Source organism: Ailuropoda melanoleuca, chromosome 3 (assembly GCF_002007445.2).
Source record: "Ailuropoda melanoleuca isolate Jingjing chromosome 3, ASM200744v2, whole genome shotgun sequence".
NCBI classification, from domain to species: domain Eukaryota; kingdom Metazoa; phylum Chordata; class Mammalia; order Carnivora; family Ursidae; genus Ailuropoda; species Ailuropoda melanoleuca.
In genome coordinates, this window is record NC_048220.1 from 9,985,415 (window position 1) to 10,007,919 (window position 22,505).

Sequence of the window (22,505 nt, forward strand, 5' to 3'; positions counted from 1 at the left end):
TTCCCTCCCTCCCTCCCTCCCTCCCTTCTTCCCTCCCTCCCTTCCTTCCTTCCTTCCTTCCTTTTTAAGATTTTATTTATTTGAGAGAGAGAGAGAGAGAGAGAGAGAGCAAGCACGAGCAGGGTGAGGAGCAGAGGGAGAAGCAGGCTCCTCACTGAGCAGGGAGCCTGTTGTGGGGCTCCATCCCGGGGCACTGGGATCATGACCTCAGCTGAAGGCAGATGCTTAACCAACTGAGCCACCCAGATGCCCCGGGTTCTTTACTTTCTTGCCTTTGTCCAGTATTGCTGCAGTTCTTATGATGGAATGCAACACCATCATAATTTCTGTGATTGGAAATAATTCTGTATGTTGATTCAGAGAGGACTAAAATCATCTAGTAGCTAAGCAATCTTGTGCTCAAAGATTTTTATTAAAAATAAACTACTATTTTTGAATGAAATAAAAGTGTTATTCATGCTACCCAAAAAAGAAAGAAAGCTTTTTAAAGGGATTTGTAAAAGGATATGGGCAGAGAGCAGAAAGGAAAGATGTTTAAGACCAAATAAAAATTGAATTCCTATAATCATGTAGCAAGAATGAAACGTAAGCCCCAGGCTCTCAGAAATCCAAGAAAAAAGCTGAGAGTTTCAAGGTGAAATCCCAATTGAGAAGATAATTCAGCTAGCCATTGTAACCATCTGGGGTGACGAATGTAAAAATGCCCAGTGAAAGGCAAATATCAGAAGTCAAAAACGTTTCCTTACAACTAGTCTTATGCACATGCCCAGGCTGTGAATTTACTAGCTATGCTGGCTGAATCCTATACCACTTATCCCTAAACCTTGGATCAAGTCCTTGGAAACAAGAAACACACACGAGAAAACATTCTATCTCTGTGATTTCCAATATTACGGATAAATTCTGATAAAACTGCATCTGTATAACAATGATATATTACTCAGCCATCAGAAAGAATGATTACCCAACATTTTCAGCAACATAGACTGGACAGGAGGAGATTATGTTAAGTGAAATAAGCCAAGCAGAGAAAGACAATTATCATATGGTTTCACTCATTTATGGAACATAAGAACTAGCAGGGAGATCAGTAGGAGAAGGAAGGGAAGAATGAAGGGGGGGGTAAACAGAAGAGGGAATGAACCACAAGAGACTATGGACTCTGGGAAACAAACCGAGGGCCTCGGGGGGCGGGGGGTGTGGGGGATTGGAATAGGCTGGTGATGGGTATTAAGGAGGGCACATATTGCATGGTACACTGGGTGTTAAATGCAAATAATGAATCATGGAACACTACATCAAAAACTAAGGATGTACTGTATGGTGACTAACATAACATAATAAAAATTTTTTTTAAAAACTGCATCTAAAATAAATAAGAGGAGTTTATACTTAAACATTCCACTTTTTTCTAAAATCAGCTTTTGACAGCTAGAATTGGGAGAGAACTATAGAAGCTGATTTAGAGCTTACTGTGAAAAACAGCATTTTAATTTGAAATGGAGAATAACTCAAGAGAATCAGCTGAAAAACTATTAGAAATAATTTTTCAAAAGCTCAGTAAAAATAGTTACAAGGTTCATTTTTAAAGGTCACTCCTTGCAAACTAACATAAACCAGTTAGAAAGTATATTGGAATAATAATAACTCATATTTACAACATCAATAAAAACATGATACCTAACAATAATCCAAAGGAAAAAAATGTGTATCATTTATAAGGGGGAAAAAAACCCCAACAGATAGGTTGCTGGAGAAATGTAAATACAGAAGACAAAAATGAAAAGAGATGTTATTTCCTTGGGGGGGGGGGGAGACAGTCTTGTAAAGATGTCACTTTTTTCAAAATCACTTTACAAATTTTGTGTGATTTAAATCAAAGACTCAGGGGCGCCTGGGTGGCACAGCAGTTAAGCGTCTGCCTTCGGCTCAGGGTGTGATCCTGGCGTTATGGGATCGAGCCCCACATCAGGCTCCTCCGTTACGAGCCTGCTTCTTCCTCTCCCACTCCCCCTGCTTGTGTTCTCTCTCTCTCTGGCTGTCTCTCTCTGTCAAATAAATAAATAAAATCTTTAAAAAAATAAAAAATAAATCAAAGACTCAGAGGGATTTAATCTGGAAACTGGGCAAAAATGTTTTAGTCGTCTAGAATAACAAACAGACAAAAAGAAGAAGAAGAAGAAAGAAAATGGTAAAGAATAGAAAAGAAATTAGTTCAACCAGATCTGAAAACATATTATAAAGCTACCATCATTGAATTTGCAAGCAAGATTAAGAAAAAAATCAACTGTATAGAAACCAAACCTAGGGGCGCCTAGGTGACTCAGTTGGTTAAGCGTCTGCCTTCAGCTCAGGTCATGATCCCAGGGTCCTGGGATGGAGCCCTGCAACAGGCTCCTTGCTCAGTGGGGACTCTGCTTCTCCCACTCCCTCTGTACATGCTCTCTCTCTCTCTCTCTCTCTCTCTTGCTCTTGCTCTCTCTCAAATAAAGAAAGTCTGAAAGAAAGAAAGAAAGAAAGAAAGAAAGAAAGAAAGAAACCCTAATATATGGAGCTGCTATCCAACAGAAATGCAGTATGAGCCACATAGAGAATTGAAATTTCTCTAAAACTCTCGTTTTTAAAAAGTCAGGGAAAAGTGAAGTTAATTTGAATAATGTCAAATATACTATTTATATGTCATTAATATATTATATATATTTTTATTAGACCCAAAATATTATCACTTTTACATGTCATAAATATCAAGACATTATTGAGGTGTTTCACGTTCTGTGGCTATTGCTGTTGTTCTAGGGACTTGAAGTCCAGTATACATTTTACACTTAAGCACAGCTCAGCACGGCCTGGCCATATTTCAGGTGCTTGAGGGTCACATATAACATAAGCTAAAGTGTTGGATAGTGCAGGTACAGAGCAAATGTGATTAAAAAAAAAAACAAACCCAGGGGCGCCTGGGTGGCACCGGTTAAGTGTCTGCCTTCAGCTCAGGGCGTGATCCCGGCGTTATGGGATCGAGCCCCACGTCAGGCTCCTCCTCTATGAGCCTGCTTCTCCCTCTCCCACTCCCCCTGCTTGTGTTCCCTCTCTCGCTGGCTGTCTCTATCTCTGTCAAATAAATAAATAAAAAATCTTTAAAAAAAAAAAAAAAAAAACCCAGGGGGCGTCAGGGTGGCTCAGTTGGTTAAGCAACCAACTCTTGATTTCAGCTCAGGTCATGATCTCGGGGTTGTGGAATCCAGCCCCTCGTTGGGCTCCATACTCAGCACAGAGTCTGCTTGAGATTCTCTCTCTCCCTCTGCCCCACCTATCACCCTCTCTCTCTGTCCCTTTCTAAAAACAAACAAAACACAAATTCATTAAGTGGTCTTATATATCTCAATCAATGGGCAGTATAAGCTCCAAGGATATAAAAGAGTTAAATGTTTCAAAGAGTCAAAATTCACCAACTTTGGAATAATGTAAGTGACTCTGCTGAAAGAAGGGAAGGGAAACTTGTCTAATCTTTAAAGCAACATAAGCAGTCTCAGAACACACGGTCAGTAGATTTGGTTATGGAAAATTTCGAAACTTTTCCATTTCTGAACTCAAAAGATAACTGGTAAAAGCAAATATTTGCTGTAAATATGACCAATAAGGTTTTGATAATTTCGAGGAGCTCATGTTAAATCAAGGTGCAAACTGGTAAAAACCCCAACAGATGAATGGACAAGGAGAGGAACAGAGAACTTAGAAAAGAAAATAATCAGATAGAGAACCGATAAAAAGGAGGAGGGGCCCACCACACTAATAATCCCAGAAATGCAAATTTAAACAAGAAGATGGTTTAATGCTCTCTCCTTCCACACCCAACGTTTGTGTCTTCCAACTTTTCGCATCTTTGATACAAACTTTGAGGGTGAGCAAATGCCATGACACCATATCTTTCACCATTTGAAAGAATTCTATATACAAATCATTAGAAAATGACCAAAAATCATTGTAATGCCTGAATTATTTAGTGCTCAAAGAATTTGAGAGAAAGAAAGAATCATGGCATTCCAGAGCGGATAGGACCTCAGACACCTAAAAAACAGTGAAGCAATAGGAATGAAGCTGTACTTTAAGCCACATTACTTTTGTTTTCCAAACTCTCACAACCTCAGGCATCATAGGTGATCTCAAATGTCAGCTGCTGCAATGACATATAATAAAAAAAATAATAATAAAAAGAATAATGCTCAAAAAAAGATAAACTTCAACACCCACGTTTGCAGCAGTGAAGGAAAGCATTGGTTAAGAGGTTAAGATTCAGCCTGCCCAAATCATAATGAATGTAGTGAATGTTAATATAGTGCCTACTATGTGCTGGGTGCAGTTCTAATCACATCCTCATGATAACCCGGTGACGTAGGATTATTGATACACCCATCTTACAAACAAATTGGGCATCTTATGTACAGAGAGCTAAGTAACGTTTTTAGAAACACATTGTTAGTAAGAGTACGTATTAATGACTATCCTGCCCATAGGAGACATAACCACATTCTAAAAAGCAGGCTAAATTCCTGCTAATTAAATATTTAATGAATGCTTATTATGTAAGCACATTGGTTTTAAAGAGTTCCAATTTATGACATAATTGAGTGTCCTTTCATACGCTAAAGTAACACGATACTGTGGAATTCCTCACATATACTAAGGTATAAAGTGCATTAAAATGACTTTATAAAGGGGCGCCTGGGTGGTGCAGTTGGTTATGTGCCCTCCTCTTGATTTTGGCTCAAGTCATCGGGCTCTGCCCTCAGTGTGGAGTCTGTTTAAGATATTCTCTCCCTCTCCCTCTGCCCCTCACCCCCACTCTCTCTCTCTAAAATAAATAAATGAAATCTTTTTTAAAAATGACTTTACAAGATTTAGGACAGCTTTATTATATAACGTGTTTTTAGAGTTTTATGGTTGTCCTATCTTTCCTTCAAGGATTCTGGTGGCTTATATCAATGAATGGCCGTCTTTAATCTGAAACACAGGCTCCCATAAGTGGTATCATTGGAAGACTCGATGTTATTTTCATTTCCCCCTTAGCTCCAGAAAGGGGAGCTGAGAACATAACAACATTATGGAAGTGACTATGACACGGAGAATGTCCCACAAAACAAAGGGGGAGATGAAAAGCTGGTTCTTCCCAGCCCCTTTGGATTTAGAGATGCGGGGAAAGGAGGTAAGAGTCATAGCTAGTTAAAACCCTGACTCCACCACTCACTAGCAATATGACCTTGAGCAGTATCTTAGCTTAGGCTGCTGTAAGAAAAATACCCTAGGTTGGGCGCCTTCAACAACAAACATTTATTTCTCACAGTTCTAGAGGCTGGAAGTCTGACATCAGGGGCCAGCAATGTTCTTGGTGAGGCCTCTCTTCCTGGTTTACACATGGCTGTCTTCTCGCTGTATTCTCACATGGGGGCGAGAGGAAGCTCTGGACTCCTCTTCTTCTTATCATGGGGGCTCCATTCTCATGACCTCCTTACTCCTAATCCCCTCCCAAAGACCCCACCTCCAAATACCATCACAATGGAGATTAGGACTTCGACATAATGAATTTTGAGGAAATACACACATTCAGTCCATAGAAGTGGTTTATTTAACCCTTCTCTGCCTGAACTTCTCCATCTATAAAATAGAGGTAAATAATAGCACCTGTTGCTCAGAGTTGACATAAGGATTAAATCCTGTCTGTAAAACACTTGGGTTGGTTCCTTTTACATAAGAAATGTATTTTCTGGTGGCTAACATAATATAATAAAAAATCATTAAAAAAAAAAGAAATGTATTTTCATCATTCTTGATCATGTTCTTTTTCATTACCCCACAGGGCTAGGACCGAGGTTCAGCCCTTCTTCACCTTTCATCTGGAAAAATTACAATATACCCATAGCTACTTCCAAAGTCCAACTTCCATCCCATGCATCGCCAATCCAACATGCATATTGATATAACTAAAACAGAGATGGGATCGTGTCACTCAATAATTCCCCAGCACAGCAAGATAAAGAAGAAACCCTGCAATTCAGCATGCAATGCCCTCCATGACCCAGCCCTGGCATCATGTGGGCCTCCATGCCTCTCAAAGGATGCTGAAGCCCTACAGAATTACTCACAGCTCACTGAAAACACTACCATATTATTTGGTTCAGCCTGAAAATTTTTTTCCTCTCAACCCAGCCCTTATCTCCACACACCTGAAAAGTTCCTAGCCATCTCTCAAAACACTTCAAGCACTGCTTCTCCATAAGGAATTTCCTTTTTCTTGTCTAATATGGAATTAGAAATAACCACTTTTGTGCCATATCATACTCTATACCTAGTACTTACCTTAAACTTAGCAAACCTGGTCTCCTATGCTGGACCAAATACTCTGGAGGGTCCTACCCTGTCCTTCCTTTGACTGTGACCTTCCCCTGGGGTCAAGAAATCTAGGAGAAGTGAAGAAGGACTCAAACACCCAATGTCTGTGTCTCCACCTCCTTCTAGACCCAACAACTGGATGTAAGAAGTGGCCCTGAGCCCTCTTTCAAGGTTTGCACAGGCCTTTCCCCTGGCCTGAGTCCCAAGTGCAGACCATGCCACCAGCAGACTCACCCCTGGATCACAGAGATCACCAAGGTGCAAACATTGGCAGGAGAGTATGAATGGAGCTTGGACATGGAATTTTAATTGTTCACACATGCATATAAGTTTCTACATGGTATAGGATAAAACGAGAGATAGGAAAAAATTAGATTGGAAGAGCCATTTGTTCTCTTGTCTGAAAATGTTAGAAGCATGCCTATGTAATTCCTGATACAGAATACACAAAGATTTAGTGTTAACCTTTTTACTTTACAAATATTTCTATAATCTACAAATACTAATATAGTCCAATCATTTACTCTTTACCCCCCCAAAAAAAAAGTACAGTTGATTCTCCTTGTTTGTTGCAGATATGCTCCATAAAGCTGCCATGAACACTGAATTAGCAAATACTAAACCATTGCTCCTATGGGAAATACAGGATTAGGTTCCTGTGAGCCTCTGGTCACAATATTTTCATCAACCAATCAATGCATTACCTTGTTTTGTGTGTGTTGCTCTTTAAAGACACATTATTTGGGGCATCTGGATGGCTCAGTTGGTTAAGTGTCTGCCTTTGGCTCAGGTCATGATCCCAGGGTGCTGGGATCGAACCCCGAATCAGGCTCCCTGCTCAGTGGGGAGTCTGCTTCTCCCTCTCCCTCTGCTGCTTTCTCTCTCTCTGTCAAATAAATAAATAAAATCTTTTTAAAAATAAAATAAAATAAAAATAAAGACACCTTATTTAATATATATTGGTGATTCATTAACATCGAACTCACAGTGAACAACACTTTAATTCATCCCTGATGAAGTTTATCTAACACACGCATTTTCTCTGTAAGCACATTATAGCTTTCTTACACTAAGGAACACTGAAGGTAGCACTTCAGTACTATACTTGGGAGCCATTTAAACAGTGAAATCACCAACAAAAAGCACAAAAATGTGAAAGACATGGCACTAAATAGATCATAAAAGGGCATTCACTTGCAGCACGAGAGCTGATACAAAAGGGCAGAGCATCACCTCACTCTACATCAGCAAGGAATATCCAGATTAGGAAATTCACATTTTTGATCACTCTGCAATGTTTGCAAATGACTGCAAAAGTGCTTTATTAATTTGGGTGGGGGTGGTACAAATCATTTTAGCAAGTAAGCAAATTCACAAATACAGACTCTGCAAATAATGAGGAATGACTGTAGGTAGAATTTTGGGATCTCCCTCCTGAAGATTCACCCAATGTGGTCCAAGATCCCTAGGAATTTAATGGAGTCTGGAAGGGGAAGGCAGTCCTGTTTCCATGCCCCAAAGGAAGAGGATGGCTCATTGGCTCAGACATTCTACATGTATTTACTGAGTGCCTCTTATGAGCCAGACCCCATGCAAACTGCCAGGGACTGAGAGTCACCAGTTTGTTCTCAGGGAAGACTTAGACAAGCCAAGGAGACCACTTCAACAGTAACACTAGTAAATATATAATGACAAATTGAGAGGAAATGCCCTGGAGAAAAGAAACATGGTCCTACAGGAGCTTTTACAAAGTTCCCCATCCCCACCCCCACCCCCACCCCAACTGGGGATGTCACCAACACTGGAATAGCCTGCACAAAAGCCTCTTCTCTCTTCTTCCTTGGTGGCAGCATCTTCATTCTATTCAGGTATTTTCCCTCCATGTGACTCAGGGAGGAGACCGTATGGTGAGCCCAAATTTAAGTCTACAATGGTTTATGTCAACAGGTATGACACAATTCCCCTTGCAGTGATTACCATGTACATGCCTACAGCCTCATGAGATATGAACATAAGACTGCCAGGGTCACATCTGTGAAACAGCATCCTGCTCTTACACAGAGACATGTAGCAAAAGCCAGACCCTCTTCTTGTACTGTGTATGTCCTGTGCCAGACATCAGGGAGCCATCAGGAAAGCAACATGACACACTTGAAGAAGGTAGGCAACGGCTGATGCCATCATCGAGGTGAATTAAGCAATCTTCAAGTCCCCCAATGCCAGCACACACACACACACACACACACCTTATGTAAGATAACAAATTGGCCTCATGATTTACGCCAAGAGCAGCTGTTCTACCTAACTCGGAGTGACACCATCCAGGTCTGAGTCTACTACATGAACTTACGGTCCTGGAGATGTGCGACATAATCCCCTATATAAATCACTCTAACTGAGGGCTTCAGAGGGGAGGGGGGTGGGGGAATGAGATAGGCTGGTGGTGGGTAGTAAGAAGGACACATACGGCATGGTGCACTGGGTGTTATACGCAAATAATGAATCACGGAACTTTACATCAAAAACTAGGGATGTACTGTATGGTGACTAACATAGTCTAATAAAAAATATTATTATGAAAAAAATAAAAATAAATAAATAAATAAATAAATCACTCGAGAAGGGCGGGCAGAGTGGGGATCAGAGAAGCCTTCTCTGAGCAAGTGAAGATTCAACCAACATTCAGAAATGAGAAGGTATCGGGGCGCCTGGGTGGCACAGCGGTTAAGCGTCTGCCTTCGGCTCAGGGCATGATCCCGGCGTTATGGGATCGAGCCACATCAGGCTCCTCCGCTATGTGCCTGCTTCTTCCTCTCCCGCCCCCCCTGCTTGTGTTCCTTCTCTCGCTGGCTGTCTCTATCTCTGTCAAATAAATAAATAAAATCTTTAAAAAAAAAAAAAAAGAAATGAGAAGGTATCGAGATGAGAGAACCTGGTAGACCATATCCGGTCCTACTGAAACTTGATTAAGCCCAGAAACATATAACTGGTGTAATCTGGAATTCCTCTTACAAGGAATTCTTCTCATGTTTCCTGCTGCCTCTCCCACATCTAGCCTTAAAAGGCAGTGGGCCCTATTCTGTCATCCAACTCCTGGGTTTCCCTCCCACACAAGAGAAAGAGTAGACCATACATACTATTATGTAATGTGAATCTACATTTGCTGGATCAATAATAAATAAAGTGAAAATAAGCTAAGTTGAGTTCTCATCCACATTTTGCCAATCCTCAAATCTGGTATTGCCTCACAGTATGGTCTAGTCCCAGGTAGGAAAACCCTTCCAGGCAGAGCACGACACAAGCAAAGAGCAGAAGGAACTCCTCTACTAATACAAAAGAAGAGGATCAGGTGAGCTGAGGAAGTGGGATTTGGAAGCTAAGAAGGTGCTCACCTATTGCTCCTAATTGATCTGGGATGTCCTGTGCTGAGGATTGGGGGTAGGGCTCCAAGTCTTTCCACAGACCAACCATGAAATTGCATAGGAGCATGAATCCACTCCCTGGAAGTTAATCTCAGTCAAGAATGTCCCAGGCTTGGGTTCTCAAGGCTTTGCAAGCCCCATACTCACCATACCCCAGGCATTAGCTAATTTAGGAGTGCTGTGTCAGAGATGATTCAGTGTCTGCCCTTACATACCTGGTCTCAACTCCCTTTTCCTCTTAGGAGGCTCTCATCACCTATAGTAAAAACGGTTTTCCTCTTCATCCCCTGCATGCCGAATGTTTCCATACACCTCCTTTCCCAGATAACTGAGCCACACACCATACTGTTTGTGGTCATGCAGGAGGGGCATCCCCATAGATTTCTCTCCCCCACCCCCATAGACTTCTGATTACACTGCTTATACTGGAAAATGGCTTTCCACTCACCTACTAAAGGATATCAACCCTACTTGACTTTCTTGTATGGGAAATTAAATCAGGGCAGGGAGAGCTGGGGCTATGCCCACCTTTAGGAAAAGGGAGCTACTTTCAGTGCCTGAAAAATGATTTACTCTTCCAAGGGTGACAAGAATGACATCAGCAGAAGGACATCCATCTACAGCTGTCTTTTGCTTTCCCCCCACAAGGCAGGAGCTAAGTCTTCTTTGTTTCTCCATCTCTAGGGTCTAGCACCATGTCTGCCAGATGGCAGGTCCAAACAAACTCTAGTTCCGTTCAACAGATAGCACACATACGTGTACATGAGTCCTCATCACACTATCCTGACTCCCAGTATAGGCGAGCCTTAGGTTAGAAAGCCTCCAGAGTCCTTTTCCAGGATGGTCTACAATAGAATACAATTTCTTTTTTTTTTTTTTAAGATTTTATTTATTTATTTGACAGAGATAGAGACAGCCAGTGAGAGAGGGAACACAAGCAGGGGGAGTGGGAGAGGAAGAAGCAGGCTCACAGCAGAGAAGCCTGACGTGGGGCTCGATCCCATAACGCCGGGATCACGCCCTGAGCCGAAGGCAGACGCTTAACCGCTGTGCCACCCAGGCGCCCCTAGAATACAATTTCTGAGCCAAGATCTTCAAATGACCCAGTAAATAATCTAGTCTTGCTAAATTTCAGTATCAGATCTGGGCACTGTAGAAGTATATTCCAGCATTCTTCTTTGCTGCTGAAAGGTAAGGAAATGTCCTCCTTTTTCAATGTTATTAAACTGCCTCCCGATCTCTCTAGGAAATTGGGCATGTCTATTTTAAGTGGGGAGGGAGGCCCAGCCACCTGTTATGGAGCCAGACACAGGTATGGGGTCTCCCCTATGTTTCAGCATCAAAGACCTGATAGTAAACATTACTTTCCCCAAGACACCGCACAGCCCACTTGCTGTGTGCAGGAGAGCAACCCCCCTAGGTGGCAGCTTGGCATATCGCCATGCTTACCCCTAAAAGGCCCATTGACTCCACAAAATGGAGTTACTCCCAGGTGATCAGATTCTGTTAATACTTCTAAAACAGTAGAAACCCAAAGTAAGGAATATAGATTCCAGAGCAAAGCCGGTCCTCACAGTTGCTAGAGTCTTTCTTTTTAGTCCCACTTCATTCTCCAGCACAGGTGCAATGATCTTTGTAAAATGTCTTAAGAACCTTATAGTAAATAAAAATGATAAATGTTGACCTTCATGGTCTCTTTCCAGCCCTAAAAATCTATGATTCGTCTCTTCCCAAGACTTCACATTTTCAAGGCCCAAGGAGGTTTAAGTAACAAGCCAATGTAAATAGCAGGTAATGGGCCCTGATAAATGCCCTGAACTGAAAGAGTAGCCAAAGGGGGGAAAAGAAAAAAGTAAAAAAGTGTAATAAAGCTGCAAATATTTTTACAGTTGCCATCAGAGATAGTGGGAAGCCTGAAAAACTGCCCTTGAGAGCAACTCAAAACTAAGCAGGCTGTTCACACACGCGGATACCATTGCTGGCCTTTGCAAAACTGTTCTTTCAGAAAGTCAATAGTCTTAACTCCACTCTTCCAAGCATCAAGACATGGCGCCCGGCAGCCAGATGTCCCAACCATTGCCCTATCAAGACCTGGGTTTGTTAAAGGTGCCTGGATTGTTAAAGCTGAAGGGTGAGTTTTGTTCTGGCCAAACGTTCAACCTGGCGCTAAGAAATCTTTTTTCATCTCTCCTCAGCACACACACACACACACACAACCACAAAGTTTTCCCTAGAAATTGGATGAAACAGAAAAACCAAATCTATTTTTGTTCCTGAATCCTGTTCCCCCAGCATCTTTCCCCCAGCCATCTTGCTGGCCAGTTTTCCCCTCAGATACTCTGGGACCAGATCCAGAGCTACCATTTTCATTCTACCTTTTCAAGTCTGCTGAAAATAAAACTGCCTGAGGCCACTGCCGCGGGGGCCTCGCTGTTCCCAGAGTGGCATGTCCTCGTCCACCTCAAGGCATTCTGTCTGCCTGCTAAAGACGCTGTGCAGTGACTTCTAGGTTTCCAGAATGATTTCATGTCACCAGATCAAAATCTGTGTTCCTTGGCCATTGATTTGATCTACGATGTTGATCTATCAGCTCAAAACACCACACTTCTTTTAGGAAGACTGGAAACTTTTAAACATTGATAGGACGCTCATGGTCTACACTGGGGTCTGGAATTCATATTCAAAAATGTTTACACTTGCATGAGATAAAATGTAATAAATGGGATTATGATAAAAATATAAAAAGTAAAAAGTAAAATAATGAAATAAAATTGCCCTTAAAGTGGGAAAGTTTCCCTGAAACATTTCCATTTCCTGATTTGCTTTCATACTCAAAATCTGTCTCTACCACCTCAGATCTGGGGGCAGTTTCTGGTCTTTGGTCTTCAGTTTCCTCCATCATCATGTTTTTTTGTAGAGAGCCTGCCTAACGTACTCACTAATGGACAGCTCTTAATGGAACTCAACGAAACTAGTAAAATTGTCCATTGTTTATATTAAGTGTTCACAAAGAACATGGGTCCTTCTGGTTCCCTGTTGGGGCAAGAATGAAATTATAAACCAGTCTGTGTTCTGTACATGCTGGTCTGTGTTCGTTGTTTAGAATTAACAGTATGACATCCAGAATACTGCGTCATTTTTCTGTCCTAATTTTTAGATAGAGAGCTAAAAAATACACTTGCATTTGGCAACTGAGTCCTGACTGACATTACAAGTTCCATGTATTTTTGTTTCAACAAAGCAAACACTTCTTTGCTGTTTTTCTTAGTACTGTGCTTACCCAAAGGGCTAATGTGCTTGGTGTTCAATCCACTGATATTATCTAGGTTGGTCTCTTTTTATCCCTTTGTATATGCCCTGGGGTCAAAGAGAGCATGATGTTCTGTCTTCCAGCTTTTAAAATTCTATCTTCCTAAACCACTACAGAGTAAATAACTTAGAAGAGAAAAGCTTCCCATAGCATCTTACTAAAGAAGAGGATTTTGGCTGCTTCCAGAATGTTCTTCACATCAGGGTAAGTATCCACTTCATAGTAAGTACATAAACAGAACCTCGTCTTATTAATCCTAAAAACCAACATTCCATATTTTCCTCTTTCAGTTTCCAGCCTTCGATGCATAATGACATTGTATACATATCTGTCCTTTTTATCATGAGGCCAATTTCCTCCCTATTAATTAACCTCAATGCTAATTAGGTTATTTAAGATCTACTTGTAGAATTTACAGAAAATAACAACATATCCATTATGTCAACAATCAAACCCAAACAAGATTGGGAGGATGCCAAGGATAAAAGCTCATCAGTGAGATTCAGAGATCAAGGAGGAAGGGGTGTTGTAACTTCAAAAGACTTTGCATGGTAGTGTTCGCAGCCGCTTGCTTATTTGTAAGAGCCATTTCAGAAGGAATCATCTAAAGAATAAACTGAAGGAGAAAGCTGGAGCCATAAGCCATGCCTCTTTCGCCTTAACCCTCCAGCCCACTCACCCTCCACCCCTTCCCAATCCCCGAGCCTGTGACGGGGGTGGAATTGTTGGGCTTACCAGAAACAGCAGATTAGCCCAAACTAGAAAAGAAAAATAGACAAGTGCTGCTCATGTTGATTTAGGACCCAATCATGGTGGGCAGATTTTAAAGAAATTCCTTCCCTTGGTAAGACATGTAGCATGGATGTCTAAGCAGGTTTACATGATCAGATGCTATTTCCTAATAGTCCTGGGGTCCATTTGCCTGCTTGTTTCCAGCACAAGATGGGGTGGGGTAGGGAACTATAGCAACCTCCTTGAACCCTTTGCAAAAAAAATGCCATGTGTGTACCCCCAGCCATCCCCAAATACCAACATTATCCATTTCAAGGGCTTACTTACCCCTCTGCTAAGGACCATGAGGCAAACGGCAATAGTATAAAATATGGTTGCTACTGGTCCTGATTGGCCATTATGGGAACGTGCATGCAGGCCTGCAAATGTGTGTGTGTCTCTGTGTACCTGTGCTACTGCCTACCCTTGGCTTTGGCCTGCTCCCCTGTTTCCAATATCCCTAGAGCAAGTCCCTCTAGATTGCCTTCTGCACCATCATCCAGCCCCAACCATTGATTATTCAGAGGAGTCGAGCACACACAAGTCAGCTGAGCAGCCAGAGCGAGGGAATCTCACGCAGATCACATCCCACCGTAACACCACAATACTTAACGCTCACACTGTACGGTCAGCACAGCTCCGATTTAATTAAAGCACTCAATCGTGCCATTACCATTTTTGGTGACAGCTCAGGTATAAATATATTAAGCACAATTCTTTCTAGGCACTGCTTGTCAGCACTCTCCTTAAATGCCCTTTTGTCTTCTCTACCTTCTTTCCAAAGCCCTGAACTTTTAGCTTATAAATGATTAGTACCTATACGCTTCCCCCTTCAATTCCCAAGTTAAATTACCATCTTTAGCCTTTTTCTGGATTCCTCAGGAGTAATAAGTCTCTTCCATTGGACCATAATTTCTGCCTCTTAACCTTAATCAAAACCACGTTGACATCCCAACCTCCTTCCTCATAGCTGACTTCTCTGTATTTCTTCTCATGCTGGCTTGGATGTTAAGTGTTCTCTCTTCCCACAGATCTTGGACGTTGCGTCCTGTTTCCTCCATTCCATGCTCTGTTTCTCTAGTTTCTCTGTTTGCAGTTGGAATCCTTTTCTCTCATTCATTCACTTGTCCATTCAACAAATATTTACTGAGCACCAAGTATGTGCCAGGAACTGTTCGAGGGCTGGACATACATCAGTGAACAAAGCAGATTAAGATCCTTGCTTTTGCAGAGCTTACATTCTAGAAAGTGGAGACAAAGAAATTTAAAAATGAGCATCCTGTTTAAATGTTACTAGATTGGGGAGCCTTGGTGGCTCAGTTGGTAAACATCTGCCTTCGGCTCAGGTCATGATCCCAGGGTCCTCAGATTGAGCTCAACTTTGGGCTCTCTGACCAGCGGGGAGTCTGCCTCTCCCTCTTCCTCTGCCTTTCCCCCTGCTCATGCTCTCTCTCTGTTTCTCTCAAATAAATAAAATATTTAAAAAAAATGTTACTAGATTGTGGTTAGTACCTTATAAAAAGAGAAAAGTAGACCAGGGCAAGGTGAACAGGAGTATGGTGAAGGTAACCTCATGAAGGAGGACATGAACTTGGCAAGGGATTTAGCCAAGCAGGTATCTTAGGGAAGAGCATTCTAGAGGCAAAGACAGCCAGCTCAACCAAAGGCTTTCAAGCAGAAGGGCACTTGGCCTTGTCTGGAACATTCAGTGAGCAGTGACTGGCCAGTGTGGCCAGAGAATGTGGGTAAGGGTGATCCCTCTGAAATATCACCTGGCTTTCTCTGCTTGCCGATGCACTTGGTGTCTCCCACTCAGAGTAGACTCATATCCCTTTAAAACCTGATAATACACATCTGTGAATGGGTAGTTCCTGGATCTTTAAAAATGTGGTTTCCCCAGGTTAATAAAAAAAAAAAATCTTGACACAGATTATTTTGCATCACTCCTCTAGATGGCTGCTTATCTTCTTAAACTTCTTACACTCATATTTCTGGGGCATATGCAATACCCTCACTGTGAATGAATAGACTGTATGTCTCATCAGATGCACTAGGAGAAGACAGACACTGAGGGGCCCACAGTAGAGGAGGAAATGTGTGAAGAAAATGAGTTAGTCACCAGGCACACAAGACGAGGATAACAATGGTCCTCTCCCACTGAAATGACTCAGCCCTCCTCTACCCTGTCTTGGGGCACTCCTAATAAATTTGTACAGGTTCATGGACAGTAGAAAGATTGCATGCATCTTACAGAAGACAGTATTGAGGTGAAGCAATGCATAAGTAAGACTACTTTTTCAGAAAATATATTCATGCATTAAATATCACATATTATCCTGTGGTGACAAAGATGACCAAAACCTGGCCCTGAACCTACAGAGCTCCCAGTCTCCCTAGGTTGATAAGCCAACAGAATATGAATTAATAAATCCTCTCGGTTTTAAAGGCAGGAGTTCTAAATCAAGGTATTCTTCAGATATCACCTTTGAGGGTGTTTTTAAATATGCGTCTTGGATCCCATCCTGGCACTTCTAACCCAGTGTTTTATAACCTTCACAATGTGTACATTGGAATCACCTGAAGAGTTTTTAATATAAGATGACCAGGTCCCAGCCCAGAAATTCTGATTTAATTGTTCTGGGGTGCTGCCTGGGCATAAGAATTTGTAAGTTCCCCATGTGACTCTAATGTTCAGCCAAGGTTGAAAACCTTTTGTGGTAGGCTGAATAACTGTCCCAAGAGGACCATGTCCTAATTCCCAAAACCTGAGAATGTGTTACCTTACCTGGTAAAGAGACTTTGCAAATATGATTACGCTAAGGATCTTGAGATGAGAAGATTACGTGGACATCCAGGTGGACCTGATGTAATCACAAGAGGTCTTTGTAAGAGGTAGGCAGAACTTGCAGCATCAGTAGTAAGAAATGTGATGGGGCGCCTGGGTGGCGCAGCGGTTAAGCGTCTGCCTTCGGCTCAGGGCGTGATCCCGGCATTATGGGATCGCCCCATATCAGGCTCCTCTGCTATGAGCCTGCTTCTTCCTCTCCCACTCCCCCTGCTTGTGTTCCCTCTCTCGCTGGCTGTCTCTATCTCTGTTGAATAAATAAATAAAATCTTTAAAAAAAAAAAAAAAGAAATGTGATAATACAAGGAAGAGGATGGAGTGAAGCAAGGAAGGGTCACGACCTAAGGAGTGTAGGTAGTCTATCAAAGATGAAAAAACATTCAAAAGCAAGGAAACACATTCTCACCTGATACCTCCAGAAGGAACACAGGTCTGCTGACACCTTAATTTTAGACTTCTGACCTTCTTCACAGCTATAGAAGAATACGGTTTTGTTGTTTTAAGCCATTAAGTTTAAGGTAATTTGTTATAGCAGCAATAGGCAATGAATATACCACTGCTTTTGCCAGTAGATAAATGGAATGGAATCGAGGTATTAGATATTTATGTGTGAGTGTGTGCACTTTAAGTTCCCCAGGTAAATCAAAATGTATGTGCCCATTTGAAAACCACCAAGGGGAAAAAAAAACTCTCTCTCCCATCTGCTTCATGCCCCTCACTGATATTCTAGTGAAAGACTAGCTCTTCAAGCCCAGGAGAGAGGAAGAAGCATGGGAGAATGGGGAGTATAAATACTGTGCTATAAATACTCCCATCGTGGCCAAGTATAAATGTAACAATTAGCTTGTATAATTCCTAAGAATTAAACAACAATTTCTCCAGAGCTGGTACAAACTGGCTCTAGCATACCGCTGGCAGGGCATTGGGGGAAAGATAGAGCAGGCCTTAAGGCTGAATTGATCTGAGCCCATCTGGAGCCCAATTTGCCTAAGAGAAAGGAATCCCCCACATGAGGTAGTCTAGCTCCCTGGAGTTTACTAGAGATTGAGTCCAAAACTCAACTAATAATAAGGTGTTACCTTCACTCATTCAACAAGTATTTTATTCAGCTCCCATTCTTCTAGGCACTGTTTTAGGCACTGAAGACATGGGATTCAACAATATAACCATTTTTCCTTCAAACGTGCAATATGTATTTATCAAGACCTACTCTGTACCAAGCATCACTCTAAGCCCTGGAGAAATATTATTAACAAATAATTTAAAAAAAAAAATCCACCTCATGGAGTTTCATTCTAGTACATAAAGATGGCTTGGAAACATAAACAAAAAAAAGTAAGATGTAAGAACATCAGATGGTTTATAGCTAAGGTGAAAAAAAATGCAGTAGGAAAAGACATAGGGAGAGGTGGAAGGAAAGTGATGATTTTAAACACAGGAGCACAGAAGGCTTTCTGAAGAAGTAGCATTTGAAAAATGACCTAAAGACAGCAAGGGGGTAAGACATCTGAGGAAAAGAGCATTGCAGTTAGAAGAAGCAACATATACAAAGGTCCTGAGGTAGAAATACATGTGGAAAATTCCATTTGGGAGCAAATTGTTCAAGGGAGGGAGGAGAAGTAAGAAATGGAGCCAGAGAAGTAACAGAGGCCAGACCACGGGGCCTTGTAGCCCTTAATCAGGAATGTGGATTTTATTCTCAGTGCCATGGAAAGCCATTGGAAGGTTTAACTGAACTGTGTCTTTACAGAGGGGAGTGGGATGGGGGACTGAGTAAAATGGGTGAAAGGCAGAGGGAGATATAGGCCTCGAGTTATGGAATGAGAAAGTCATAAGAATAAAAAGAAGAACATAAGGAATACAGTCAGTGATACTACAGTCACGCTGTAATGGGACAGATGGTAGCTATACTTGTGGTGAGCACAGCATAATGTATAGACTTGTCAAATCACTATGCTGTACCCCTGAAGCTAATGTGACATTGTGTGTCAACTATACTCAAATTACAAATAAATAAATAAAAATAAATAAAACGGATTTCTTGTAGGCAACAGAGTTGACATAGTTGGGCCTTTTCTCCTCCCTAATCCACTTTGTCTCTCTTTTAATTAGTATATTTTGACCATTCACATTTAAAGTCACTACTGATAAAGTCAGGTTAATGTCTATCATGTTTGCACTGTTTTCTATTCACAGCATTTATTCTTTATGCCCTGCCGCTCTCTTCTTTTTTTGGCCTTCTCTGGTTTTAATTCAGAGCATTCACATGATTCCATTTTATTTCCTCTCTTAGGGTATCAATTACTCTCCTTTTTAAAAAATTCACTGATTCCCCTAGAGTTTGCAACATGCATTATTAGCTAAGTCCCCTTCATATGACCCCATACTACTTAACATATGGTGCAGACACCGTAGAATTGAACATTCCCACTTTCTCCCTTCTATTCCTGTGACTCAGCTGACTTCAGTTCACTTACTCATGTTATAATCACCCAATGATTATTATCATCACTTCCAAAAACAATAATCTTTTAAAAGAAAATATTTTATTTTACTTTCATTTATTCCTTCTGCAATATACTTCTTTTCTTTATGTAGACCCAAGTTTCTGACCTAGATCATTTTTCTTCTCCCGGGAGAACATCTTTCAACATTTTTTGTAGGGCAGGTCTGCTGGCAATGAATTCCTTCAAGTTCTGAATGTCTGAGAAAATCTATTTCTTCTTTCAAGTTTGAAGGATAATTTGGCTGGCTATAGAATTCTGCGTTGGTGGGAATTTTTCTCTCAACACTTAAAATATTTCACTTTGTTCTCGTCTTCTTTTCATGGTTTTTTATCCTTGTTCCTCTACATAAAGGGGTTTCTTTATGGGGGGGGGGTCTTTTTTGGTTTTTTGCTTTCTTTTTTTTTAATTTTTAATTTTAATTCCAGTATAATTAACATACACTGTTGGGGCACTTGGGTGGCTCAGTCAGTTAAGCGTCTGCCTTCAGCTCAGGTCATGATCTCAGGGTCTTGAGATCCAGCCCTGCATTGGGCTCTCTGCTCAGTAGGGAGTCTTATTCTCTCTCTCACTCTCCCTTTGTGCTCTCCCTCTCTCTCTCAAATAAATAAAATCTTTTTTAAAAAATAATATAGTGTTATCTTAGTTTTGGGTGTACAATATAAGTGATTCAACAATTCTATACATTACAGTGCTCATGATGACAAGTGTACTCTCATTTTATTTGGTTTTTTAACTCTGGTTAAAAATTTTCTCCTTGTTTCGGACTTTCTCTAATTTGAATATAATATGCCATGATGTAGGGGTTGTTTTTGGTTTTTTTAATTTTTGGTTTTAGTGTTTTGGGTATTTATTCTGCTTAGTGTTCTCTGAGCTTCCTGGGTCTGTGATTTGATATCTGTCATTAATCTGGGAAGCTCACAACCATTATTGCTTCAAATATTTCTTTTGCTCCTTTCTTTTTTCTTCTTCTGTTATTCCAGTTACTCATATTGCACCTTTTGAAGTTGTCCCGCAGTTCCTGGATATTCTATTCTGATTTTTTTTTCACTTTTCTCTTTGCATTTCAGTTTGGGAGGTTTCTATTGTCCTATCTTCAAGCTCACTGACTCCTTCCTTGGCCATGTTGAGCCCGTGGGTGAGCTCATCAAAGACACTTTTCATTTCTGTTTTGATTTCAAGTATTTCCTCTTGATACTTTCTTAGAGTTTCCATCCCTCTGTTTACATTACTCACCTGTTTTTGCATGTTGTCTGCTTTTCCCATTAGAGCTCCTAACATAACAATCAGTTACCTTAAATTCCCCATTTGTTAATTCCAATACTGTGTGTCATATCTGCATCTGGTTCTGAAGATTGCTTTGTCTCTGTAGACTGTTTTTTTCTTGCCTTTTGTCATGCTTTGTAATGGTCTACTGAAAGTTTCACATGTATCAGGTTATAAGAACTGAGGTATATGGTCTTCAGTGTGAGTATTTATGTTAATCTGACTAGAAGTTGGGCTGTATTTAATGTTTCCTATAGCTATAGGTGACAGAGCTTCTAAGTCTTCCAGTGTCCTTGTTTATGTCTCCCCCATCCATGTTTGCTTCCGATGTTTGCTTCCCTGAGTATTTTCCAAGAGTCTGCGTCTTGAAGCTCTTTCAACCATAATTAATTGTAATACTGGGTCCCTACTGATGTGGTAGTAAAGTGTGGAAAGGGGAAGTGTTTCATAATCTTCCAATTAAAACCTCACTAGTCTTCTGCCTGGTCTGTCTTGGGGCTTTGATCTTCACAATGTTTCTCCACAGGCATAGCTTCATTTTCTTCCTGGCCCTGTCACTTATGTCCACCACTACCATCATTCCATCCTTAGGTGAAATAGGAAGGCTGGAGGGAACTGGGGTGCGAGGAACGACCTGACCCCAGCTGGGACATGGTAAGCCATTTCCCTGGGAGAGTGTCCTTTAGTTACAGAGAGGGCTCCAGGCAAATTTAATAACAATTATGCTTCCCTTGTCTATCAGAGCCATACAAGGATCTTTAGCAGATCTTCACCATGAGAACCTGATGGAGCTCCTAAAGGTAAAGCCCATAAAGTGTCATCCGCCAGGTGTTTCTCACTCTCAAATAGTCCACACTCAGCCTCTAACAAACAATCAAAATTACCACTTAAGTGTTCCTTCTAGTCTATGGCTTAAGCAGCTTCTGCTTGAGGGAAATAGATCTTGGCCATGACTTCCTGGATGCACCTTTCTCTTCAGATTTCATAGTAGTGGTTTGCCCAAAGACCTCAGTTCTCTGATGGGTCCAAAAATGTCATTGATTTTCAGTGTGTCCAGCTTTTTCTTATCACAAGGATTAAAGTGATGACTAAGTTTTTCACATTTCAGAGTGCAGCTGAAGTCCATTAAAGGATTTTAAGCACAGGAATGATGTCATATGCTTTCTGTTTTTAAAAGACCAATCTGTGCATTATACCTCCTTTGAAGACCTCAAAAGGAAGTAGGCTGAAATAAGGTAGGCCTTAGATAGTTTAGGTTTCCTCAGCAAGCATCATCTTAATTGCAGCCCAACAGTTAGAAATGGAAAAAGAAGAGGAGTCTAAGATGGTGGAGGAGCAGGAGACCTTAGTTTTGTCTGGTCCCAGGAATTCAGCTAGATAGCTATTAAATCATTCTGAACACCTGCAAACTCAACCAGAGATTTAAGAAAAGAAGAGCTGCAACTCTACAAATAGAAAAGCAACCACTTTCTGCAAGGTAGGAGGTGTGGAGCAGTGAATCTGAGGCGATATATGGGAAGATAATCCACAGGGGGTAGGGAGTCTCCATCAGCCCTCTACCTGAAAGTAATATAGCAGCTGAGCACAACATCAGAACTTTTAGAAGTCTGCTCCCATAAGGAATGTCCCTGCCTGAAAGGTGCTCAGGTGGTAAAGCGGGCAGAATCCTAGATAGGAAAGTGTGGTCTCAGGGTCCCCGGGGTCATAGTAAGATGGGGAACCTGAGTGTGGCAGAGTTCCCAGGCATGAGAGCAGGGAAGCTGGCTACAATCAGCAAGCCCAGGAGTGGGCCTTCAGCTCGGTATTGCCATAAACAGAACTGCAGCATGGTTGTGTGACCACTCTCCAAGCTGGGGCCCAGCAAGAACCAGAACCAGTGAGACTCCCCTTTCTCCCTCGGGAGGAGCAGCACGGGAATGTGCCACAGGAGCCTGCAGGGTTTGGAGACTCGAAATGGTGTCACGTGGCTGAGACAGAAACACTCGGTCACAGGCTGAGTGAGC